The sequence below is a fragment of the Rattus norvegicus genome, chromosome 7, assembly GCF_021556685.1.
Source record: "Rattus norvegicus strain SHRSP/BbbUtx chromosome 7, alternate assembly SHRSP_T2T, whole genome shotgun sequence".
Taxonomy (NCBI): domain Eukaryota; kingdom Metazoa; phylum Chordata; class Mammalia; order Rodentia; family Muridae; genus Rattus; species Rattus norvegicus.
In genome coordinates, this window is record NC_141540.1 from 44,126,314 (window position 1) to 44,154,136 (window position 27,823).

Below are 27,823 nucleotides of genomic sequence, written 5' to 3' on the forward strand. Positions count from 1 at the left end.
CAGAAAGTCTCTGTATTGCTCTACTCTGTGCTTCCTTAGCTCTGTCTTGTTCAGTAATATAATGCAAGTACTTAATTTTATTTTCTACTCTGAGCACAAAACCCAATGTACGTTACTTAGTAGGTGCTCATTAAATAGATGTGGGATAGATAAACCACCTTTTGGCAGCCGGAATTGGTTACTGCAAATGTTTGTGGTATGGTCTGTGCACACCGATAAGGAAAATGCCTGGGGCTGAGCTCTGTGTTGTAGAACCTTCCAGCTCCAGGCTCTTAGTTAGATGGAGAAGGTAGAAGCAACCACGAACCACGTCACTGAGTAGCAACGAGAGGAAATATTCAAGTGGTATTTCCAAGGATTCATTACAAGATACTGACTCTGTGTCATGACAAAATTTGTCTCATCCACAACATCCTGTTATGGGATGTCGTATATGTGTTCTTAGGAGCGGATGAACGTGTGGACTGCTTCTCCAAGGGTTTTGTGACCGTGTATTTTCTCAGCATCTTTTATCTGAGGTGTTTGTGTCACTGTTCTTCTTAATTGGACCTGCTTACTCTGATGACTTGCAGATAATCAGGGCTCAGGAAATAGGTCCAGGAGAGAGACCTTAAAGATGTTTGCCTGATTTCGATTGCGAAACCACTCTGTCAAGTTTCCCCTATCATTTACTCAAGTGGTTGCTAGGTAATTTCTAGTTCAGCTCCACAATTAAAGTGAAAGGGACTAGCAGCCCGTTCATCACTCAGCGGCTCTTCATTCGAGCTGGTCCTGAGCCGGGATCAGATGCAACGAAACGAACCTACAAAACCCAAATGAAGGGCAAAAGAGAAATCCCCTCAGTGAGTCCAACCCTCCTCTTGGAACACTGTAGAATAATAATGTTCTTTTAGGGCTTGGAGAACTATGATTAAGATTCTCCCCTTTCCCACCCCAAAGGAAAACAGAAAGGAAAAAAAAACCTACATAAATTATAGGGCATCTAAAACCAATATTAGGTGTGTTTTTGTCTTCAGGTAATTACAACTATGCTAATGCAATTGGCCGCACAACAAAGACTTGTATAGCTAAAGTGCGGAGTGTCCAAGACACGGATTGATTTCTGTGTTTTAACTCACTTGGTCTTCATGAACGTCCTACCAGGTAGGAGATTTTATCCTCTTTATGCTACCAGTGAGAAATGGAGGCACAGGAAACTATAGAGTCATTTAGGTTCCATTGTTCTAAGGGTTGAATCTAGGTCCTTGTGTATACTAAGCGTAGTTTGAGTCACTGAACTGTATCTCCATCCTTAGAAGCAGGGCCATAGATTAAGGACACAGGGCAAGCATTCAAACCCAGTCTGTTTTGGTCGTCTGATCATTTCGCAGACATTTTTTTTTTTAATGTGAGGCAAAGATACATTTTTTTTCATCCTTTTTTCACTAGAGAGACCCCTTCTGAGCTACATTTTTAAGAGAAGGAAATTATAAGGGCATAATGCTAGTGCAGACTTTGTAGTCTCTGCTTCTCGTTATATATATTTTAATTCTTAAATTTTTTTCTTTGTTTTGATTCAGGGTATCGCTGTGTAGCCCTTGTTACCACGATCTCAAGAGATCCACTTTCCTTTGTCTCCTGAGTGCGAGGGTTAAAGGGGGGCACCAACATGCCTGGCTTCATGTTTCAATTTTAAGTCACATCAAATAAGATGTGATGTAAATGAGTTTGCAATTTTTCAGTGATGGAATTTCACATTACCATATTGACCATATTGATAGTTTGGTCCTCATAGGATTTGGGGCTGACCTCTTAAAAATGAAGATTTTTTTTTTTCCTGAATGAAATACAATCAGGGTTGAAGGAAATTCAAGACACATTCTCCATTGCTAGAATCAATGTCAACCTGACATAGGGGCCTTGTTTCCATGGCAACACATCAAGGCATTAACCATTTGTTTGAAGAACCGCTACGAAGACAAGATTTTCAATCTAGATTTATCTGCTCTGTTACTCCTGTCCTGGGAGCCTTCACTTTCTTTGACCTCCAGTCTCCTCACAAATTAACAGTAACCAGTTATTGTTCAGCATCCAGTGAAACTTCCGGGAATCTGGTAAAAGGGGGCAAATGTTGAATGAGCTCTGAGCTTCTCAAAGAAAACATCTCAATGGCTTCAAGTGTCTGTTCTTTGTGGCCTGTTGTGATTCTCCTTACTCTGGCTCTGAGTGTTGGTGGCTAAACAGAAAGAAAGAAAAAGAGAAAGGAAGAAAGGAAGAAAGGAAGAAAGGAAGAAAGGAAGGAAGGAAAGAAGGAAGAAAAAAGAATATTCTCCTCTCCCTCCAATCTCTGCACCTGTTGTTTACATAGAGAGGAGGATGCGAGTACATCCTGAGGCAAAAGCAAGGCAGAAGAATGAGGGTATCCTGCGTTATGATGATTATCTCGGGACTGCTCTGAAATTGAGCCAAATCCCCCAAGTCTTTCAACACCCACTGAGTCCAGTGTGTTCAGCACATTGCCCCCCCTTCTTTCTTTCTTCCTTCCTTTCTTTCTTTCTGTCTTTCTTTCTTTGAGAAATACTGTGTTTTAATACTTTAGAAAGAAAAAAATCACATCTACTATAAAACAAAAGAATTTTTGGATTGGCTTATCTTTAAAATTATGTGATAATTATGAGTAATGTTTAATAGGCTAATACATGCCAAGAACTGCTGTAACTGCTATTCTGTCCACTTGTAAAGATTACAATGTTTACAGCTCTTCCTTAGATGAGATACAGGACATAAAATATAGTTTTCCCAGAGCTTGAAGACAGTGATCTGATAGAGAGCATTGTTACCTCCACAGACTTGCGTAATTGGCCTCTCTCCAGTCTCTCAAAGCCTACATCTTCTGATATGACGCTTCGACCTTCCTGAGCCACGGACTTCTTACTGGAGTTGACAGCATTGATCAGATCCACGTCAAAACGCTTGCACAGTTTTCATCTGTTCATACGTGTGTGTGTGTGTAGGTTAAGGGAAGTTGAAGTGGTTTTTGGACAGAAATTTCATGCTCAGTAGTTATAATCACAGGCAGGGGGGAACCATCTTAGAGGTCTCTTATATAATGTTCATCTCCACAGTTTTAAATCGGAAGAGAAAATCATTGGGCATGTCTTTAATCGTCCTTTCATCTTTTCTCACCAAACTTCCTTCTAGCGTCTCTTCCGCACCTTTATTGTGGAGCAGAATAGAGATCTATTTAAGTATGCCTTACATTATCAAAGGCTGGTGATATAACACATTTGTCAGGTCCATTCGACTGTGGTTTGTATGGTCGGGAAAATGAGAACTGACACTTGGGTTGTGTTTGCTTCAATATTAAAATTATGCTATTTTTTTTCCAATTTAGAGCTCATTGTAAAGTTTCTGTGCATACTCAGTTCTGATAGGTTCATGGTAGATATAATCCCATGAACATATTTGCTACAAATTATCTCACAGTGGAATCAAATCCTTATGAAGGAAAGCATTTACCAGCACAGTCATAAGACCTTATTAAAGTTAAATAATGTAATGTCCTCATAGTCTCAATGCCATTAACGGCTACTAAATCTCTCTCCACTTAACATAGTGTCAAACTTAATCACCGCCGTCTTTCCCAGTTCAGACATGATAGGAATTTCAGTACACCCTGGAAATAGGTCTTCTGAACTGCAAAAGCATACGTGTTCTTAATAACACTATTCAGAGAAGCTTTAAATGTTTTAAGGGCCAGTAACCATTTAACATGTTGTTAAGGTTTCCATTACTAAATTCTCCAAGGCTAGTAGGCAAATGCTGAAAGACTGATAGTGTTTCTCTGCCCCCTAGTGGGCTAGTTGCAGAATTGAACAGGCCAGCACAATACTCTTCAGGCGCAGTTACCTGTGTGCTCGAGGTCTAGGTTGTGAGAGCTCTAGCTGATGTGACCCCAGTGGTTCTCACCTTCCTAATGCTACGGCCCTTTTATACAGTTCCTCATGTTGTGGTGATCCCCCCAACCATAAAATGATTTTCAGTGCTACTTTGTAACTTCGATTTGCTACTCTAATGAATGGTAAGGTAAACTGTGTTTTCCGATGGTCTTGGGCAACTCCAGTGAGACCGCCATTTAATCCCAAGGGGGTCTCGATGGAGAGGTTGAGAACCGGTGGTCTAGCGCAAGTAAAATGGATGTGGTTTGCTGTCTCTGTGCGGCTTTCAAAACTACAGGGAAGTCATGGTGATTGTTGAAGTGGTTTTCACTTCTGAGCTAGTGGCATTTTCAGTGTGTTGTAAAAGAAGGGTTTCTCATCATGTCTTTATTAACTTCTGGGGCTGATAACGGCAACTTTGTACATTTGTAGAATGCTTAAGAATATTCTTGGCGTTCTCTCCGATAGATATTGGTGATACCTGGACCTCACCCCCAGCTACGATAAGAAACATGTCCCTGGTGTTACCTTTGCTGGAAACCTTTCCCTTGCTTGAGAACCATCTTTTTCTTCATGGTTCCTATTCATCTGCAAGTGATGTGATAAAAACAGCTTGCCCAGATAGCTCACAGCTGGAAGACCTTATATTATTTAATGTAGTCTGTACAAGAATCCTCAGGGGTAAGGTAAATCCTAGACTATAATTTATCCCAGTCCTCCACTGAGGTTTCTTCCTTTCAAATGACTCCAGCTTGTGTCTAGTTGACATAAAACCAGCCAGCACAGGGGACAACAGGGAGGGGAGGAGGGAGAGAGAGAGAGAGAGGCAAGGCTCAGGTGAGGCTGCTTAACTCTTATGAACAGAACAGAACAGAACACAGCCTGGATGGTGACTGAGGTTGTTGGCTCTGTTTTGGTTTCGCAGAGCAGAGAATGAATGGCCTCATCAGTTAATCTAAGTGCTCTGTGTTGGCAAGTATCATTAACCCATGCCTGGGGATTTGATAATTTGTCCTGCCTTCACTTTCGCTGCTTAGGCCATGAGAAGCAATCATTTTGCATAGCTCTCAGTAATTAAACGAGGCACAACTTTATCTACTCGTTTCTTAGGCTCTCGGAGAGCATTTGCTTGCTGCTTTATGAGGAATGACAAAACGCCTCTCCTATGGTGAATACTTACATTTGATTCCTTACCCCACATTCACTTACCTCTTTCTTCAGTTCTTATGTTTATTTATAAGCTTTAACTGGAATACTGACTGATAATGTAAAATGCTTTAAATCTGCAATTAAAATCCAGCATTTGCAATGTCAATGATGAACAAGGCCAACTGATAGGAGTTTACATATTCATAGACCATGACAGAATTACATCCCGTCTGCCCTTTGGCTTAGAGTGATTATAAGGTGATATTGATCCTCTGTTAAAATGGTGTGTGTCTGTGTGTGTTTGTGTGGATTAGAGCTGAGGGAATGTGTACTAGCATTTGCACCTTAAATTCCTACAGAATACAATCTAGAGGGGACTTGCCTCGCAGACAGTACCTTTTCCATAACCATCCCTAACATTGTCTTCTTGATAAAGACTTTATGTGACCATCTCTTTCCATAAGACACCTGAAATTAATGAAGCCACTATGGTGTTTTCTAGCTCCAATCTTCCCATTCTCGTCTCTCTGGTGGCTTCCTCTCCTTCTGTGCTTTCTATTCCCAGAAGAAAATAAGATTACAAATCTCTATGTCCCTAAGCATTCCTTTTCCCTGAGCCACCAATCAATAGCACATCATAAGAAAGCAATTCTCACAGGTGTCTGGAGACCCTTTGTATAGAGTAATAGATTTCTCTTATTTTTGTCCTCTGAGTTGTTCTTCATTTGGAGTAGACATTTGCCATGGGATTTTGCCGTTGCTGTTGTTATTGTTGTTCAATTGATTCTTTAAAGAACCGAAGGAACAAGATCACTTTATCTTCTTTCCTACTTTTTGTCAGCCTTTCTGTGTGTGTGTGTGTGTGTGTGTGTGTGTGTGTGTGTTGTTTTGTTGTTTTCTCTGTGTAGCTGTTCTGAAACTTATTCTGTAAACTGTCCACTCAACTATCCACCTGCCTTTGCCTTCCAAGGGCTTGGATTAAAGGCATGCACCACCACTGCCTGGTCAGCCCATTGTTGTTTAAAGGTTGGTTGCTTCATTAGTCTCAGAAGATGCCAAGGGCAAGTGATAAGCTGTCCCATGAGGCTGAATTTTTGGTTTCTTACTACAGTTGGAACACCATCTGAGATCCTTTAGGAAAAGGCTGAAGGTGGCGGGCCACACTATTAATTATGAATGACCCCAGGCCATTGACACCATCCTGGACTGCTGGGCTTCTTAGCCACCTGCCTTACTACTAAACAAGAATGAAAGCAGATGGCAGGGAGAGCTGAAAGGTCAAGAGAAGGCCTCAGAGGAGGGCATCTTAGACTCAGCTCGCTCTTTGATCTCCTATCTGTTGAGTGGAAAATGTCCCGGGCCATCAGCTGCACTGGAAGGTCAAGCCCACCAGAGTGGCGGACACTTTCTATTAGCCCCAGGTGGCTGTTGACATCTTTAATCTTACAGTGGACTCGATGGAGGTTCTTAGAGCAGGTGGTCTTTCCCAGAATAGAGGCTGTGCAAATGTGGGGCAATCAGAAGAGAACTGTGAGGGAGGGTGGGCAGTATAAAAAAGCTTTATACTCTTGATGACCCTGTTGACGTCATCACCTGGGCACACAGCAGAAAGTGTAATACTGAGTTCCTTGAAAGATACTGCTTCTGATTTGAAATAATCTTTCTAAACTACTCTAAACTCCTACAAGTTCTGAGGACTTTATTGCACTGCCCTGAGACTATAATTTGTAGAAATATGGTCAGAAGTTTGCTCCGAAGTCATATAAACCCTACCCGGTTTTCCTGGATGCTTTGAATCTGACATATTGATTCTCTATTTGGACAGTCATTTCCCAGCCCAGTCTCTCCATTGAAAGAATTTGTCCAGGCATCACTACTGTTTTCTATTTCTCTGTTTGATTTTTTTTCCAAGCTCACATGAAAATGAACCTGGAGAAGTTGTAGCCTTCTTTTCTTATTTAGAACGTGCTTTGCCTTAGCGTTCTTGGTGGAGGTTTCAGAGACCGAAACATTTTGAGGCTTTGATACAGAAAACAGTTCTGAAGCAAGGGAAATCGTTCTTTGTGAGCCTCGCCTACGTATCGATCCAGTGCAGTAAGGGCCTGTGTGTACATGAGAGATGTATAGTCTAGACAGGAAGAGGGAAGTGGTGGGCAGGAGGAGTCAGCCGGCCAAGCTGCATGGAGTTGAGCTCTGTGGACAGCCACCCACTGGAGGCCTGAGCATTGCAAAAACATTAGTAAAGCTGGGGTTTCAAAATGAAAAGTCATGACCACACAAAGGCAGGTGACTGAAAGCCAAATACTCTTTCTCGGTAAAAATGCGATACAAGCATGAGATGCCTAACTGAGTGAGCCTTGTCTTCTTCATCATATGGTAGCTCCATTTAACTTTCTTTCATATATGTATATATTTTAAAAAGCTTTTATAATATAGTAGGTTTCCAGATGGCTTTTCAAGAGGCCATTAATGTTTGCTGTCCCTCCCAATAGTCTATCCTCCCATCCCCCACGCCCTTTAATTCCCATATTCTAGTTTCCTCTCCATCTCCTAACACTATATTCCATATGCCTCTCCTTGGAAGATCCCATCCTTCCCTCTGGTACCTAACATGTCACCTATCCTCTGTGACTCAGAGAGTCTCTTGAATGAAATTCACAGAAGTAAAGCGTAAAAGCTAACACATACATCTCCTGGAAAGCGTGTGATGTTTGTTTGGATCTGGGTAACCTAACTCGGGATAATTATGTCTAGCTCCACCCACTTATTTGCAAATTTTATTGTCCCTAGGAGTTTAATCATATTCCATTACACAGCTCTACCAAATTTTCAATAGCCATTCATCAGTTGGCAGACATCTTGGCTGTTTCCAATCTCTGACTATTATGAATAGAGCAGCAATAAACATGGACGAACATGTATCTTTGTAGTGTGCATGGGCGTATGCCCAAGAGTGGTAGAGCTGGGTCTAATGGAAGATTAATTTTCAGCTTTTTGAGAAAAGCTTAATAGTTGTGCCAGTTCATACACCCCAACAGCAATGAATACATGTCCTTCTTTCCCCATATCATCACTAGCCTTGATTGTCATTTGTTTTATTAATCTTGTCCATTCTGACTGGATCAAGATGAAATCTCAAAGTATTTTTTAATTTTCATTTCCTTGATGGCTAAGGATGTTAGACATTAAAAAAAAAAAGCGTTTGTCAGCCATTTGTGTTTAATCTTCTGAGAACTCTTTGTTTAGTTCTATACCTGATTTTTAAGTTGGGTTATTTGATTTCTTGATTTTCAGTTTCTTTTAGTTATTTGTAGATTCTGGAAACTAACCTTTTGTCAGATGTATCATTGACAAATATTTTATTCCCATTCTGTAGTCTTGAATGATTACATCTTTTTGAGTTGTTGGCCAAAGGGGTTCTATAGACACCCTGACTATTGCTAATGTTATTTATTGGTTACCCTCCGCAACCTGATAGTAAGACCGATTGCTGAAGACACTGTATATACTTACATCGTTGTACATGGAGAAGTTGAGTTGGTGCTGGTTTGTAAGCTTCAATACTGGCTAGTGTTCGTGGCACTAGAAAGTATAATACAAGCTACAAGAGGAGAAAATAGACAAGCAGTCAAACCAGCTACATACCCTATGAGCTACAACAGTGGCCTGCGTGGGTGATATGCTCACTAGGTAACATTGGCACAGCGTTATGGGAGTAAACAATCACATTTTCAAAATTGGCTTTAATGTCTGGCTCTATGGGCTAGAAACCATACCTGGCACTGTTAATGAGGTCAAGCACCAGAGACTAGGTAGCTCATGGGGTCTAGAGGAAAAACACTACAGTTATTCTGCTAAATGATCACAGCAATAAAATGGCCCCTAATGACACATTGCTATACCTTTAGACCAGTATATATTACTCAACCCTCATCAGGGAAACTTCTTGTTGCAGGAGAAGGCAGTCAACACAGAGATCCACAACTGGACAGTCCTCAGAGACTGAGAAACATTGGGAGACTCAACCCTAAAGGGGTTGTCTTTATGATACTCCTCTACTCAGGGTTCAGGAACCTGTGTAGAAAAGGAGATGAAGACATTGCAAGAGTCAGCGGAGGATGCCTCCAAGGAAACAACATGTCTTCTGGACAGGACAGGAAGGATACATGAACTTCTACAGACTGACCTATACTGGTTCAAACCAGACAAAATTTCATCCTTAGAAAGGGAAAGGAGGCACAAAACCCCACCCCTGGCCAAGAAGCTGTTTGTAATTAACAGCTTTGAATTAATAATTCTTCAATGAAATAATCCTGGATCTCTGAAGCACATTCCAGGGTCTAACTCTTAGGACTGTTTGACCAATGCAAATCAAACTATTGAACTCCTCCCCCCTTTTGTGCTTTGTTTTGTTTTTTGTTTTTCTAAGGGAGAAAGAAAGAGCATGAAATCAGAGAGAGTTTGGGGAAGGGGAAACAACATAATCAAAATATATATTATAACATTCTCAATAAATAAATGAAAACATAAAAATAGAAGCAAAAAAAAACATCTGTTACTAGCACGTGCGCGCACACATGCACGCGCGCGCGCGCGCGCGCACACACACACACACACACACACACACCAAAATAAAACAAAACACAACAAAACAAAACATTTTTCCTGGAAGGAAAGTGGTTGATATAAGGATTCTTACTGGTCTTCAGAAGAACACATTCTTTGCCACACATAACTAGCATGTTTTTGGTTAGTGGAGTGGGGAAAGACCCTCTTTATGTAGGCAAAGCTGGTTTCCAATTCAGCAATCTCTTGCCTCATTTCCTCAGTTCTGGAATTGCAGGCATGGACAGCCATGCCTGGTTATTAAATTTAGAATTAGATTTGGAAGAATCTCCAGTTTTTCTGTTAATTTATCTTAGACACAAATCTGACACTGTAACTTCTCCTTGCAGTAACATCTCGCATGCCTTTTTATTTCAGGAAAATATTCTCGAAATAGCCTGTTGAAAGAGGGAGTTTGAGATCTGATGTTTAACCAACCTAAAACGAACCTACAGGAGATGATTTTGACCACTCATGACTTGCTTGTTTGCCTAGTTTACTGAGGTCACGTCATTGAACACAGAGGGTTGCATCATTGGCCCTGAATCTTCACCCACTTCCTGTGTGAAAGTCTTTGCTGGATGATTTTGAAATTTATTCCACTAGGAGAACCGAGAGAAGTTGAGTGACCCAGTGGTCTCAGTCAGAGTTGCCTGGTTTTGATAACTGACGTGTTTCGCATTCTGGGATGGTAGTTGGTAATGCAGCCTCTCATATGCCTTACTTTGGTCTCCTTCACCCTGTGACATATTTGGCCTGTAGTAAAGCGAGAATTTCATTGTGTCAGTTCTGAGACTTGCTATTAATAGACTTGCATATTTGTGGTAGCTGTGCTGCTGCTCCCACTACGAGAAGGATATGCTAAGATAACCCACAGGTCCTCAGAAGGAGTGAGGATGTGAACAATTAGACTCAGCAGCTCAATTAAACCCAGCTTACATTAGCTACAATTAAGCTATAACTGATACATGGGCAGTAATAAAATGTCTGTCTGGAATCACTGAGTTTGTCATGCTCTAGAACACGAATGACCTATAGAAATAAATTTCACTACTCTCAGGCTCAGGTTGATATAGACATCATATAGATATCGATAGTTCTTGGCACCACCCTTTGAAGTGGTACTTCTTGTCTCGCTAATTTACAACTGGAGAAGCAGGCATACAAGAAGCTAGAGTAAGGAAGTGTCCCTGGTAAGCAATGGCGCTGTTTCCTATTCCTTGACATTAGTAAGAAATACAAGCTCATTGTGAAAGACTCCAGAAATCTAGCGATATAAATAGGAAAAGCAAACAGCATTCACTTCCCTTCCCACCTCCTGCCGTTCTCCTGTTCCTTCTCGGTGATGTAATCGCTTTAATTTTTTTGATTGACTCCTTCCAGTGGAGTTTCTATGCATTTTATAAACATGTTTCTTCTCTTAAACTTTTGATATAACTGGAAGTTACACATCGTTTGCAGGATTCTTCTCCCTGGTGGCTCAGTACTCTTTCTTGCCAGTCCATATGGAGGCATCCTATGGTCTTTTTTTTAACAACTACATGTCACTCATAACATGGAGTTGTCAGGATCTGAGCATTTCAATGGATTCTGGTTCTCTTTATCCCGAATGCCAGTTCTATGAACTTTCTTTTGACATAACTTGGGGAGTATATGTGTATTTCTATGGGGGAAGACTCCCAGAAATTAGTTCAGTTCACAGCCAATTACATCTCAGTGTTAAACATTTTAAAAGGAAATATGTATAAAAGAAAGTGACAGACTAGTGTTTGTGCTCCATAAGGGAGTGCTCATCCGACACTGCTTTCCTTTCCCTCTCGCAGGCAGCTGCACGCCATCCGTGGCAGCCTGGGTGGTACATCTGCTGAGCCTGCCTCTCAGATGAAGGAGACTGTGGTGATTAATTTCCTACCTCACAGGCTATGGATCTCTCTTTGGAAGCTTTTCCTACCATCCCAAAAGATTCCACCAACTACTAATATTTGCTGGTTATATGAGTTAACGCTAATTTCTTCAGTAGAAGCATTCGTCCAAGAGAGGGTGAAGTCATTCTATATAACTGGGCATATGCAGTTAGTTTAATTCCTAAGTTTTCCCCTCTGGGCTGTTAGTAAAAAGGCCTCATTTGGGTAAGAGTCTCGAAGTCTGGTTTGCAGAAGAGAGAATGGGATTCGTGTATTACATACCTGGTGTGCTGTGACTTCCTTCTTCAACTCAGAGTTCCTAAGAATTATTCGTGTGTCAGATATAATCATACATACTGGAAAGACAGAAATGAAAGAAACAATCCTCACCTTCAGGTATACTGAGGAAATACTCACGAACCTTGGAAGGCACTATGAAAGTATATGATACAGTGGAAGCAAGCAGAAAGGGTGTGGCCCTCACCTGGTGGATGCTGGGTCAAGGCTCATAGGCTATGCTTAGGTGAGAAGCTTTGAGCCTCCTTGTCAGAAAGACCCCAGGACATGGATATCACAGTTCATGCCACCAATTATAAATTATCCATATATATCTCCGTGGATTTTACAAGATGAGTATGGTTGAACAACTATAACCCAGGTAAATGAAGCGGTGCCAGCACCTGGGGTGTGTCCTACTCGTCAAAAGTTATCCACTGTTCTGACTTCTGTCCTTCTAGTTCTGGACTTCATGTAAATGGAATCATGAGTCACATTCCCATCTGTGGCTTACTTGTTTGGCTCAGTATTTTATCTGCAAACTTGATCCACACGATCACGAATGGCAGCAGCTCACCGATTTTTTTATTGTCCTTGGTATTCCACTCATATAATTGTGCTGAGATCTAATTACGTACTTTAATTATTTGGAAGAAAAGCTGGTTGTTCCTAGTTTGGGGCTGTTATGATTGGATTGGCAACACTACTCTAACAATATATTGCGTGGGTATGTATGTGTGCGTATACATAATATCCATACATAAACAAGTTTGGTATGTTTGTTGGTTTATATACTTAGTGGAATTTCTGGGTTATAGATGTGTTTATTTTAGGATTTGGAACGGTTGTCAAACCATTTCTTATTGTCTCATGTCTGATTATTTTTTTCCCCCTAATCTTATTAGTTTCTCACTTGGCAACGACCTCAGAGTCAACAACCTCAGTACACATGTCCAGGTGTCGTTCACACAGCTACTCTTTGAAGACCATTTTGGAGTTCCAAGTGTCTGGACTGTGCCAGGGAAAGAGGGGAACACAGGTTCTGTGGGGATGTGTTCTTTGGCCCCCTGGATTCCTTACTCTCTGGCAAGAGGGGACCACGACTAGAGTGGATCCATGTTGGCTCTGTCTGAGACAGAGTACACTTGTAGAAGAGTCCCAGGTCCTTCATTTCTTCACCAAGCATTCACATCATTAGCCATCTTTAGTTTGGCTGTTCTTCTGAGAGTGTGGTGGTATTCAGTGTGTGCTGAATTGATCGAGAAGGTTGCATAATTTTATTTACTTTGTCTTCTCCTGTCATTTGGATATGCTGTCTTCTTGGTAAGTATCTATTTCACACAATTTCCTATGGCCTTCTTGGTCAATACTATTATCTTCCTTTTACAATGGTGAGTCTTAAACACAGAGGGAATGAACAATTCGTTCAAGATGCTGTAACTTTGAAGTAGAGATAGCTTGGTTTGATTATAGGCTGTCTAATTTAATAATCCACTCTCCCGGGCTACTCAAGCAGTCAGATAACCAACACCAACCACTAAACTGAAGTCAAGCATCTTTCAGGAATCACTAATATAATAGCTGGGATCCTCATTGCTGGACAAAAAGTTGTATTTAAAATGTCTGAGTTAGGCATTAAGTTAGATTAGATGGATTCAGGGGAGAAGGCACTACTGAGGAGCTGGACAATGGCAAGTAAATTAAAAAACAGCCTCTGATTTGATCTGTAATTATCATAGCACGTTTTAATAAGTACGGTGCTTAGCACTTTATTAAATTAATGTAGATTCTCTGTAATCCTCACAGCAACCCTGTGAGGGCATTGTTATCTCTGGGTAAGGAGAAGACTCACCTTGGGAGAAGCATAAGTCACAAACTGGGAAGAGGTAGAACTAGGGTTCAAAATTCAACTTCACTCTGGCTCTACAGGCAGGACGTCTCCCCACTTCTTCCACCACACTGGACTTACATGAAAGTAAAGTCCCACACAGCTCTCAGTGGGAAGTCTCCATCAGAACTCACCCCACAGAAGAGGGGGTAGAAAGAGTCCAGGAGCCAGAGGGGATGGAGGACGCCAGGAACAAGATGCTCTGAACCAACTGCACGGAGGTCATAAGAACTCACAGAGACTGAAGCAGTGTGCTCAGGGTCTACATGGGTCCACCGTGTAAATATTATAGCTTTCAATGTAGTGTTCCTATGGGGCTCTGGAGCATGTGAATGCCTGGATCTCTGTCTCCTGTGCCTTCTCTTGGGATCTTTTCCTCTGGTTGGTCGCCTCGTCCAACTATGATGTGATGGCTTTTGTTTTACCTTATTGTATTTTCTTCTGTTATATCTTGTTGTTCTATCTTAGAAGCCTGTCGTTTTTGTTTTTTGTTTTTGTTTTCTAATGAGTGACAGAAAGAAGATGGATTCGAAAAGGAAAAGAGGTGGGTAGGAACTTGGAGAAGTAGAGAGGGGGGAGCCAATCAGGATATATCCTATGAGGAAAGAATCTATTTTTAATAAAAGGAAAAATTAAATCCTACAAAGGGCTTATGCTTTCTGGGTTTCCCTCTGCCTTGGAGGGTCTTTTTCTCTGAGTGCCTGCTGAGTTTGTATGTTTACTTGCCCCCAATAAAAGCTTTCCTTTGGCTGGGGTGTTGGAGGAAGGAAGTAAAATTTCTGTGTCTCTACTTCTAGCTGACGTTCTGTGAACTGGTGGATACAGAATAAAAAGGCTTCGGCCTGTCGGACGTGAGCTGTGATGCTGACAGAAACCTAGAAGAGTATCACGGGGAAGAAGACCTTTGCTATTAAAATGCTAGAGGGAACCAAGCCGAGGGACACAGGCAAGGTGGTGGGACAAATGCTCTAGTCACTGGGGGAAAAATGTAGGGGAGGATATGGTAGTGGATATGCAGGGAAGGGGTTAGGGGGTCCTTCAGGTTGTCCTGTATCAGAGACCTTTAGTCTTCGTGGGTTCTGCATTAGAAGCCTCCTGTGAGGCTCTGCTTCTTACAGTTGGTGTCTGCGGCTTGGTCCCTTATATGAAGTCCTTCTGGCTGCTGCTGTCCCCAGTAACTGCCAATATGACTGCTTAAAACAGCATATTATTTCTTTATAGTTCTGAAGGCCAAAATCCTAAATGGTGTTTTAAGCGTCTGAAGAATTGTGCCGCTTTAACTCTGGGCTATAAGTATGATCCTCTCCCTTATCCTTCTTTCTTCCAGACCTATGATGGTTCATGATCACCAGAACAAAAACATTAGTTCCCTCTCACCTGTTTTTGTTTGGCAGGGCGTGAGGGGGGATGAGGGGGTACTACCTTCTCTTCTGTGGTTGAATCTCACTGTCCCCCATCTTATTAGAACATTTGTGATTGTATTGGTGATTGCATGTAAGGAACAGGATTCTCAGCCTGTCCCAAGATCCTTAATTCAATCATGTTTATACATAAATATTTTTCCATATAAGATACTGTGTTCAGGTCCTGGGATTGGCTGTTGAACATCTCTGTTGGTCCTCATAAGTCCAGTGTACCCCCATTACTTTAATGCACTTTTCAGTGTGTATAGGTGGGGGAGGTCAGTTGTATTTAGAAATACATCAGCTTGTTGTTTGATCCAGTTATCCAGAAGGTGGAAAGTTTCTGCTCTGCATGTCCACCTCCGTGGTTTCCATGGACCTTGTGCTTCCCTAGGATCTGGTAAATTGTTCCAGGCAAGCACAGACATGAATAGCATTTATGCTTTACCTCAGAGAGAGAGGGAGAGAGAGAGAGAGAGAGAGAGAGAGAGAGAGAGAGACAGAGACAGAGACAGAGACAGAGACAGAGAGAGACAGACAGAGAGACAGAGAGAGACAGAGAGAGACAGAGAGAGACAGAGAGAGACAGAGAGACACTTTATGAACCATGAAGTGTCTTATTCTGAAATCACCTTTCTCCGAAGCTTCCTTTTCTAGGAACCTGATATGCGTTCAGAATTTTCTATTTAAAACACTTCTTCCTGCACCACTTCTGTTCCGCACATCTAGCGAATCCCTGTCAGCAGCGACAGGAAGCTCACTTCCGTGGAGGACCGGCTGGCCCCAGCACACCTGTCGTGCTAGGGGCGAACATGAGCTGTCAGCCATGCGCTGCTCTGCCCACAGGCTGCCAGCTGGAAGACTCAGCTGTGTGTCGGATGCAGGTTCCTCTCCAGAGCCCGGGGCTGCGCTCGCCTCCTGCTTTTCATCTTCCACATTGTTCAGATTGTGTGAAGCTTTGCCTCAGGGGCCCCGGGGACAACGGTTTTTAGTCTGTAACCATTTGTTGTCGGTTCATTCATCGCGTGTTTGCTGAGTGTCTGCTGGGTAGCTGGCATCTCGCTGCCTGCTGAGGACTTAAGGAGGAGAGAATCGTGGATCTTGCCATCAGAATATCATGCTTACTTCAGATATGATAATTGTGTGTTTTAGTTCTTTTTAGTAGCCAGTGGTAGAAACCACAGTCACACTGATTAAACATCAATTGTATAAAGGGAAATGTTCAAGGGGAGTAGTGCATATCACCCAGAGTCCAACCAGAGGATTCAAACACCACACACACACACACACACACACACAACTCACACATTCACACACTCACAAACACACTCACATAAGTCACATACACTCTCACACTTATACACACATACATTCACACACACATTCACACATACTCGCACACACACACACTCACACACACACATTCACACACACTCACTCACATAGGTCACACACACTCTCACACTCATACACACACACTCATACATTCACATTCACACACTTTCACACTCACATACTCACGGACACATTCACACACACTCTCACACTTATACACACACTCATACATTCACACACACACTCAGACACATTCACGAATACTCACACACACACTCTCACACTCATACACACACACACTCACACACACACTCACATAAGTCACACATACTCTTACACTCACACATACACTCATACATTCACACACACAGACACTCACACACACTCACACACACTCACACACACTCACACTCACACACACTCACACACACAGACTTACTATCTGAATTTGACAAGCTAGCTGGGCGCCATAAAGCTGCTATTTCTGTTTCTCCTGCTAGAACTTGAAGACATTAGAACTTGCTCACGGGTAGAGAAGCTGCCCGGAAGGCAGGGGCAGAGTGGGAGACCGGGGAGAGGTTGGCACTCCTCAGCATGGCTAGAACCATGAGAGTGTACTAGAGCCCTGGCTAGTCCCTGGCCATCTTCCGACTTCTTCCTGCATGCGGGAAGCAAGTATCTTTTCCCACGAAACTAAACATGTCCTTCTTCTAGGAGATGGCGAACCTGTCTGAGATTCTAAAATGAATATCGGGTCCTCAGAAACACAGCTCGGTAGAGAACAAAGAACACATGTTCCTCAGTACCTGGTGCCCCTCCCCGGTTCTTATAGGTACAAAAATCCCATGGCTGTCTACATGTCTACCTTTTTAATCTCGTGTGAAATGCCTTTTATGTTCTTTGCTAATCAGAAATGAAAGGGATCCTGGGTCAGGGTGCAGCTTACCCTGGTCTTTTACACATCATGAGGCCACTAGACAATGGCATACAAGGTAACTGACTGCAGACAGGCAGCATTCTCAGAAATCTCACAGCTTTGGGTTTCGACAGCTTTCTCTGAGAGCTTCATCCTTCAGTTCCATAGTTCAGGGAAGATAGAGTATCTCCTTCTCTCTAGCATTGGCAAGTCCTGGGCTGAAACTGTCCCTGATTCACCCACAAGAATCGAACAGCTTCCCTTGGAAGCCTTATGTCACATGTCTGGTAGAGTCAAGGGGTGGCGTTTGGTCCTATTCTAACGGTAGATGTTGAGAAGTCGTTTCCTAAGGCAAAAACCAAGATATTGGTACTGAAAAAAGAAACAAACCAAGTTAAAGATAAAAGCCTGCCAATACCCATGTGAAAGTCAGGGCAAGGTGTTGCTGTCAGACACAATCACGTCAACTATGAAAGCAGCTGACCGTAGAACTTGATTACTGGGCAGACTCTGAAGGCCCTTCCTGTCTTCCTTTATGGACTTTTGTATTAGGTTGTCATGTAACCTCGGATAAGTGGCTTCATCTGGCTAAAAGGTCTCAGCTGACAAGAGAAGAAGATAGTCTAACTGCATTCATTCGCTGGAAAGCAATCATGTTCAACACATGCTCGATCCTACGATAAACAAAAGCCCTTAAGTGGCTTAATATATCATAAGGGAGGTGGACAAGTAGATCTGCGCTGTTTGTAATGGATGCTTCTCTGGAAGAGGGAAAGGGACTTCTGGAAAGGACTTCTGGATCTAAGTGGGCTTTTTAGAGAAGGGAGGCTGGGAAAAAACAAACCTTTAAAGTAGGCTTTTCTAGGGAGACAGGCTGAGGCATTACATTGGCGATAGGAGATACACATTAGCCAAGTGTCTAAAGGTTCAGAACATCCAAGAGTGAGTGCACACACGTGCACAGAGTCAGAAACAGCTAAGCTCTCTTTCGGGGATCCAAGCAGAAATGTTCTCCTATCCTGTGCTGTGGTGTGTGCTCTTCAGCCTCTCTGGGATACAGGCAACAACAAGAGTCTCAGGAGTGAGAATTAAGAAACGAGCTGTCAGCAGGGAGCAAAGATGAGGCCACACCGGAGGTGAGCTGAGGATTCATGTTCACTGTCCATTTAGCCAAAGTTACGTGTTTGGACCTAAGTGGTCACCTTTCATTCTTACTACAGGGACTTGTCAGTTAGGGGTGACTTGCTAAGTTATTGCTGATTTGCTGATTGTGAAGAAAGATGGAGGAAAAAAGTAAGTGCCATGGGCCAGCTCGCGGGCTTTCAGCCATCGTGAAGAGGTGGGATTGCTACCTGTAAGAGGGAAACCTGAAAGAATGGCTTGGGTGGAGCTTGAGGTGTGCCAGGCTAAGAGAGCGTTGTCCACGAAGGCCAGGACATCTGTCACACTCGAAGTCCTGAGTTCTGTGTTTTATAATTGGGCTCATTTTCTTTCATCTATCTAGTTTCACTTATGAATTTTTTTTATTCATTTGCTTTGTCCTTATATCAGCCAAGGGGCAGAGCAGATGGCAGTCCTTGGTTCATCGTAGCTTGACACCTGGCGTGGTGGCCAGAGCTGTTTTATGCCCAGGATTAAAAAAATAAAAATAAAATAAAATCTAGGCATGCAGTGTGGGAGGAAGACAGAGACATGAGGATTGTCATTCCATCCATCCACAGACCTGCCCTCAAGCCTGGCATGGGCGGGCCACTGACACTTGCCTGCCACCATACCACATAGTACAGCAGGAGGTTATCACCCAGGGGTCTGCCAGCAACATGGCCAGCCTGCAGTGGGGGCCAGCATAATGTGTGAGCATGTGGTGGTCAGATGGGAGACAAAGAGAAGTGGAGTAGCTTGAGCGTTATGAAGAGAGATGGAACTGGAGACTCAGGGGTAGAGAGGTATAGCTTGTTGTGGGTGGCCAGCCTCATCACCTGCGGTGTGGTGAGGTCCCAGGCCTAGCTGCTGCTGAAGGCCATAATTCCTGTTCATGGCTACACAGCAACAGGGCTTGGTGTCCCGGTCCATGGCACATACTACGTCTAAAGAACATGGGGAAGTCCCTGGTCAGGGCAGCCGCCGGGGACCACATGGCTCTCCAGGGACTGTGCAGAACTGGCCCCACTCCTCACTGGCTATGGTACGCTGGAGAGCTGGCTCCCATTTGTCACCAGTGGCAGCACTCAGGAAAGAAGGCCCAGGGTCTCACCAAAGCAGTACAGTGGTGCTGGCCCTGGTGGCAGCAATGTGGGTAAGCTGCCCAGAGGACATGTGTGGGAGAGCTGACACTGCCAGTTGGCTACCGTGGGGTGGCATGGGTGCTGAGGTGATGGATGGGTGTCGCACATGAGATTAGGAGAGCTAGCCCTGTCCTCTCACTGGCTGTAGCACTTGGGAGAGCGGACACTGAACCTCACCCAGGCAACATACTGGAGCTGGCCCCTGATGAAGAAGGTATGGGTGAGCCAGCTTTGAGACCTTGAGAGTGGGAGAGCTGGCCCAGCCCCTTGCAGGCTGTATTACTTGGGATAGTGAGCCCCAGGCCTTGACTGGAGCAGCACAGTGGAGGTGTGGGTTCGGGTCAACTGGTAGAAGACATGAGAAAGGAGAGGTGACCCTGCCTTCTGCTGATGGTGTCACTGGACGGCCTCGTTGGAGCAGGCTGGAGCGCTGACCACCTCGGCTACCAGCCAGTCCCAGTCCTAGGGCTCTGAGTTGGCCCACTTCCAATCTACATCCTCTGAGAACAGCTGGGATGTGTGAAAGGGCTGGTCCTGTTGCTCCAAAGCTATAGGATCTCCATGACACCAGGAAACAACAGGGAGGGGCCTTGGTGAAAACCCAATATTGATGGTGCCACAGAAGCCAGAGACCTCGAACCAGACCGATGACTCATTGTAATGAACATTTGCAAATTAAGATGTGTGGACAGAGGGATACACTGTGGGATACACTGGGACATACTACAGCCTCTATGATGAGATTTCTTTTCTATGCTTTGTGTGCATGTGATTTATTGGGGGAGGGTTTCAAGGGCAAAGGGCAGATATGAGGGATGGGGAGATGAATGGGACTGGGGTGCATGATGTGCAACTCACAAAGAACGGATGAAAACTTTGAGAGAAGGAACACAGAGTCCTGCAAGGTGGTTGGTAGACCCAAATGAGCATTTGAACATGATTGCAATCCCTCAGCAAGGGTCCCTAAGGTTAGAGTTTGCCTTTTCTCCTGTCTCTGATAGACAGAACTGACCTTCATGCCAGTCTCTGTTTGGGACTCAAGAAAGCAAAGAACGCCTACAAATCCACAGGAGGGAAGGGAAGCCCGTGTTTCCTCGAATCCCTTCTTACATTGGATGTGCTAGTTTAATTGAGCCAGGACTTGGTGATTTTTGACAAATTAAAAATAGTATTCCATTTGTCTGTGAGGAAGAGCCGAGGACAGCCCTGAAATCGGCAATGATACCCAGGCATGATGACTCGAAGTGCGTGTGTGTTGGGGCCTGTGGTCAAATGCCGAGTTCCCCTGGTTTTCAGGAGACGAGTAAACAGAGTAGAGTAGCTCTGAGTGTTATTTTACAAGTGAGAACACTGAGAATCTAGAAAGTTATCCAACCTGCTGTTAGGTCATCGGGTCTGTAGGCTAAACAGGTTTATTTTCACCTAAACTTATGCTCTTCCCTCTTTTAAGTCTGTCACATGCTACGGGTGACAGTGCAAACCACAGAGGGCCCCAGATTACATTTTAAAGCTAGAGTCCTTGCCATGGCTGCACTTACTATATAGCTGCCTTCTGTAAAAGAAGACTCTTTCTGTGTCTAAAATGAAGGCGATGTTATCTGTCTTACTGTTCTATTGCTGTGAAGAGACACACTATGACCAGGGAAAATTTTAAAAATGGCATTTAGTAAAGGGCTTGCTTACAGTCTCAGGGGTTTAATCAGGGAAGCATGGTGGCAGGCAGGCCTGGTGTTGGGCAGTAGCTAAGCGTTTACATCTCAAACTCCAGGAGGGAGGCAGAGAGAGAGAGAGAGAGAGAGAGAGAGAGAGAGAGAGAGAGAGAGAGAGAGAGAGAGAGAGAGAGAGAGAGAGAGACTGGTCCTGGCTTGGGTGTTTGAAACCCAAACTCTACTCCCAGTGACACACCTCTTCCAACGAGGCCATAACTCCTAATAGTTTATAAATAGTCCACCAGCTGGGAAGCAAACATTCACACACTCCCATTGATACTATGGGAGCCAACCTCAGTCAGAACACCATAGCATCTGGATCTACTCTATCTGTCAAGGAGTGAGAGCCATGTGTCATACTTCTTCTGACAGGGTTGGGGCTATGCAAACATTGGAAGGGTCAGAAGACAAGATTTGACCTTGTTTGCCAGTCACTTGAGGCCCTTCACCATCTAGCCTCAGTCTCTCCACCTATTAAGTAAGGGCATTTATACAGATTAATTTAAGAACAAAAACAGGTCAAGTGATACATAAAAGTTTAAAAGCCATTTGTACAAAGAACTCGCAAGGTGTTATTCTCCGTGCAGATGACGTAGAAGAGAACGAAGCAGGTGTTGGTTAATAGTGTCACGTTGACATGTTCTACAGTCATCTAGGAGATGAGCAACCTGACACACCTGTATCAGATTCTCTACAGTAGCTTATGCTCTGGCCATTGCTGTCAGAGACTGTCTAGATTAGGTTAACGGAAATGGGAAGAATTGGCCACTGTGGGTGGCACCGTTCCCTGGGCTGGAGGCCTACACTAAGTGAACAGGAGAAATCATAGCTCGCCTTCAATCCCAGCACTGGGGAGGCAGAAGCAGGTGGATCTCTGAGTGAAAGGCCAGCGTGGTCTGCAGAGGGAATTCTAGAACAATCACAGTTACTATAAATTAGCTGTTTTTCAGATCCAACAGGGGCAATCAGCCAGGCTATGTTTCTTCTGGAAGCCATAGAGAAAAGGGTATTCCTTTACTGCATCCCACTTAGGAGCCAAACACTTCTTGACTTGTGGAGCTTCTTTTTGTCTTCCAAGTTAGCACCATTTGCATCTGTCTGGTTGCTCAGTCTCCCTGTCCCCACAGAAGGACTTTCCAGTGTTTAAGGATTCGCGTGATTAGTTCTCCTGAATAACACATAGTGCTCTTTTTGAGTCCAAATTGGTGAAGTCCCTCTTGTCATGTAAGAGAACACATCAACAGGTCTTGGAATCAGAGGGGAAGATCTTGGGGTATATTGTACCAGTCACAGTGAAGTGTGCCAGTCATGGGGATCCTAAAATGATTTTTTTTCTTTCTAAATTCCTACGTAATTGATTTCTGATTGAACCTTGATCCAGCACTCAATTGCCATCACATTTAACCTAGCACGGAAATCAATTGTTTGTCGGAGACTATCAGCCTGCTAATCTATAATCTAGTCATTTACTGCTCTTAGCTGCTGCAGGAAAGAGATCCTCACAAGAGCTGGCAAAAGCAGCAACAGCAGTAAGAAAGAGGAGCAATTTGAGAAAACTTGAACTGGAAATTGCTAAAAAGAGGAGGTGGGAGTGGGGAACTCGGTGCTCAATGGTGTAGACTATTTTGGTGAAGCACTTTTGGGTGGATTCATCGATTACGCAATTGCTGAGAGCACTGGCAGGAGCATTCGTGTAAGCTGGCACGATTTCCCCTGTGTGCAGTGGGTGGTACTCCTTTTTGGTCTCTTCTCCCACAGAATAAACCAGTGGTTCTCAGCTTGTGGATTGTAACCCCTTTGGGGTTTGCAGATCAGATATCCTTCATATCAGGTATTTAAACACTACTGTAACTTGTAACAGTAGCAAAACTACAGTCTTGACAATGAAATAATTCTATGGCTGGGGGTCATACAACTTGAGGAATTGGACTATAGGGTTGCATTAGGAAGGTTGAGAATGACTGGATTAGGGCCTAATCTTTACAAGATGGCTGCCAAGGGTGTCCATGTTTTCACGGCCCTTCTCTGTCCCACATTCCTGTTGTCTGTCCCTTTTGATCCTAATCTATTAGATATATCTGCTAGGAAGCAAGTTGCCACCATGCCCTTTTCCCTTAGTGCAGTAGATTGTCTTAGTCCCATGAATGAAATAATTGGAAAAATGAATGAAAACTGTCAGTCATTAGCTTTGCTTACCTTGTAAAAGAAGAAGTTGATACTCAGAAAAGTTTAATAACTTGGCCAGAACCACTGTTGTTAGTAAACAACAGTGACCTGACTTGTGGAAGACTCACCAGACTTCATCGCTCCATTTCGAAGAGGCAAGATCTGAAATCATTTAATCAGAGAGCTGTCAGGCCAATGCAATTGGTCTGGCAGGCCAGGTGAGATTTTAGATGGAAGTCTGCACTTGAAAATGAACAATGAATATATATTATATATTATACACACACACACACACACACACACACACACACACACACATTTTAAAGTCAGAGATGCTTTTAAAAACTAAAAGAAGTAGGGGATCTTGGTTTTCAGAACTAAGATGAACTTGAAGGGTTAGCTGATCTAAGTATGGATATATATATACATACATATATATATACATACATACATACATACATACATATATATATATATATCAGTTCTCCTTAGCCAAATTTCACAGATAAAGAGTAAACACATTCACATTGAGGGACAGCTATTGTAGTGTTGTTTCTAATTAAGATGTTGAAGTTGTCAGTTGTCTTGTCTGGGAATTGTTTGTAACACTTTGCGAGCACTGGCACCAAAGTTAAAGTGAGCACATAATTTAATTTAGTGTTCACTTGGGTCTTTTCCCAGTACCAATTACAGGGAGTTTCACTTTCTTTTTAGCTAGATAGTGGTTAGTATTATTTATAGCCAAAGTCTCTGTCTGTTCTTCTCTCCTCAGACTTGGGGGGGGGGGATGCAGGAGTCTCAGAGGGGAATGTGGTTTGCTTTCAGCCTAGGTGCTATAGCGTTTTGTAGATGCAAGATTGGCCTAAGTTATAGCCTTATAGGTATTAAAGGACCAGCTCAGGCCAGAGGTTGGATAATAGTTGGTGTACCTATGAATATGAATGCTTTCATATTCAGTTTTCTAAGTAGAGTAGGGCTTGGAGGCGGGAGAACAGTTTTCCAGTGATTTACAAAAACAGTACAGCTTTTGGAAGCAAAGAACATGGTGCACACAAGGGACATGAGGACACAGGGGACTGAAGAAATGTTAGAGTTCCACGTGGCAATTATGTGAATCAAGAGGAGACAGAGAAGATTGTTTTCTATTAATGTCTCATCGAACGGGGATGATGGGTCATCTCCAAGAATTGGATGAAGATGAAGACTGGCTGATCTTCAACCAATTGTGTCATCTAGACAGATTGCAAAAAGTTCTGGGAAACGGGAGTCTCAGAAGAGAAAGATTACTGAGTGGGGAACAATACCTTTCATGTGGCATATTTCACAATAGTCAAATGGAATTTACAAGCTCAGTCCAGGGCACACTAGTTGCTCTAAGATGTAGATGATAACCTAGAGCCTTCACCCCTAGTCTTCATGGTACTGGGAAGTACTCTGCATACTACCAATGGAGAAGCATAGACACCAGCTGAGCTGTGAGCCCTATTTGATCTACAGTTGTCACCTGCCTGCAAGGTATGCTGGCACAATGGTGGCACAAAAGTCATGGGAATAACCAACCGCTATCTGATTTGACTTAAGGACTTCTCCAGGACTATTTAAAGAGACCCTGCCTCAAAATAAGTAAGTAAATAAAAATAACTTGGTGATAAACCTGTGTGCTCTCTCTCTCTCTCTTTTAAAAAATGTTTTTGTCTTTAAAAAATAGTCAATAATCAAGGACATATTTAGATACTGACATCAGTTTAAATTCTGTGTTAGGCATATGGACGCTCTTAGACAACTTTCTATACTTCTTTAGGAGTTAGACATGTTTCATATCTACCAATAAAAATTAGATTAAAGATAAGCTAAAACCTGGGCCACCCAAGTCCTGCATCTGAGTCCAATTTCATCCGCTCACGAGGTTCCGGGGAAGAGAGTGCAGGTTACTGACCTTCAGCTGAACTCCATTCTTCAGCGTGGGGCTCTGGAACTCTGTTCTCTCTTCCGTTTGCCTCAGTCCCATCTTTTTTTTTTCCTTGTGAGACTCAATTAACATTTTGTCTCCTTCAGAAACCATATCAAGATGTCCTTATGCCTCCTTAGTCTCCCCATCTCCCATTCCTCTCCTCTAGTAATTTAAAATGTGGGATATTTTATACTCGAAGTTCTAAAATTAAAAACAAGTCAGTTGAGGTTAAATATTATTTTCTGAAGCCGAATGTGCTGATTTCACTGAGTTTTTTTTTTTTTTTTCTGCTTAAAATAGAAATAGCTCCCTAAAGCTCCGTGCTATGATTTCCAGGTTTGAGAAATGATGATTAGATTAACCACACTATATTGCCCATCCCGGTCAGTCATAAGAGTTTGAAAAAAAATTCTAGAATAGATGCCTTTTTCTAGTCTTACAGTTTCATTTGACATATCTCCTGAGAGCCACTCAGGAGCAGTCTCAGGCCATCTCTCTTCCACACACTTCAGAAGTCAGCACTGAAATGCTCACTGTTCTGTTTGCCCACAGGAAGAGGTCTCCATTAGCACTGAGCCACGAGTGCCTTCTAATTATCTCCACGAGTTCCGCTAAAGCAAAACTAGTCAATGATATTTGTTAAGGCATGGTACCCAGAGGCCTTAGCAAGGGCCTCTGAGGCAACGAGGGCTTATGTGAAGTTGATACTGGGCTCAGTTCTAGTGACAGCTTGAGTAGAAAGTATCTGTAGGCAAGGGAAGAGTGGGAGGTCGGTAAGATAGAAAATCTCTACCAGAAAACGTCAGTGGACACAGAGATTCTGGCTATGCTGAACTACTGAATCCCTGCTGAGCAAAGGCCAGAGTGGTCAGACATCCCACGGAACATGCTGGAAAGGGGAATACGACATTTAGGCTAGTCAGATTTCGAGGTTCAGGGTAACTGACCTATCAAGGTACTTTGCTAAAGCTGGATTTTACATGGATGTATACAAGATGGATAGATTACAGTAACAGACAGAGAAATGAGCAATCCCTTCTAGTATCTTGAGGAAACGTTCTTTATTGGGTGATATTAATCATGAATAAATAATGATCTACCTCATGATTCTACATACAAGATCTTTCACATTTGCATTGTTTCACTAGGTTACAATGCTTGGGAAAGTAGCTTGGGATATTAAATGGTTGCCATGCAAGCACGAGGACCTATGATTGGATTTGCAACACCCATGTAAACAGTTAGGTGTAGCCATGAGCATCTGTAACTACAGTTGAGGGGGTGGCTTTCCAGAGCTTTCTGTTCATCTATTCTAGCAGTGATGAATGAGGTGGCGACCTCCAGCTTTATCGAAGAGACATTGTCTCAAGAAGTAAGTGGACAGTGATTGAGACAGCTTGATATCAACCTCCGATCACCACAGGTACACCCATAGGTATGACCTTGTACACAACATGTGTACACATACAAATATACAAGAACATATGAATATATTACACACACAAATCAAAATATACTGTTACTTCTCCTGAGACATACAGAATATATGTCATAAAACATGATTTGTCGTTGGAGCTGGAGGTGATGACTCAGCAGTAAAGAGCTCTTGTTGCTTTTGTAGAGGGCATGGCCATTTCCAGTAATGGCCATTTCCAGTAATCATATGTTGGCTCACAACCACCTCTTACTTTAGCTCCAATGGATCCACTACCTTCTCTGGCCTCTGTGGGTACTGCACACCTACGATGCACCTATGATGCACACATGCAGGCAAAACACTCATTCAAAACAATAAGTAAATCTTTAAAAATATGTAATTTTATAGCTTTTAATTTGTACCTACTTATCAACAAAAAGTTGAAAACCACAAAAAATGAGCAGAGTTACAATAATCGATAGTCCAATGATTGCCAATATTTTAGTATTTGGTGTATTTACTTACAGACTATGTATATGTATTCCAACATACATGTCAAGATTTGTAACTACTCGAACAGTGTTAATCATATGTCAAATAGAAAAAAAAATAGGGTAAAATCTTTTTGAATAGCTGAATCTCTTTCAAAAGTTTCATAATCACATCAGACAAATCCACAATGACTTATCATTTTGATGTGAACTTGTAACCTTTGCAGAACAACCAGAACTCTTCAGAATTCTTTAATTGAAATAAAATGTACTACTGAAAGGTACTTGACAAGAATATATATATATATTTTTAAAAAAATAATGATTTCAGGCCTTGGTTCAGTATATCTAGGGCAGGCTGGAAATAGGGATTTTATAAACTTTCCCATGTGGTGTGATAAATAGCCAGGT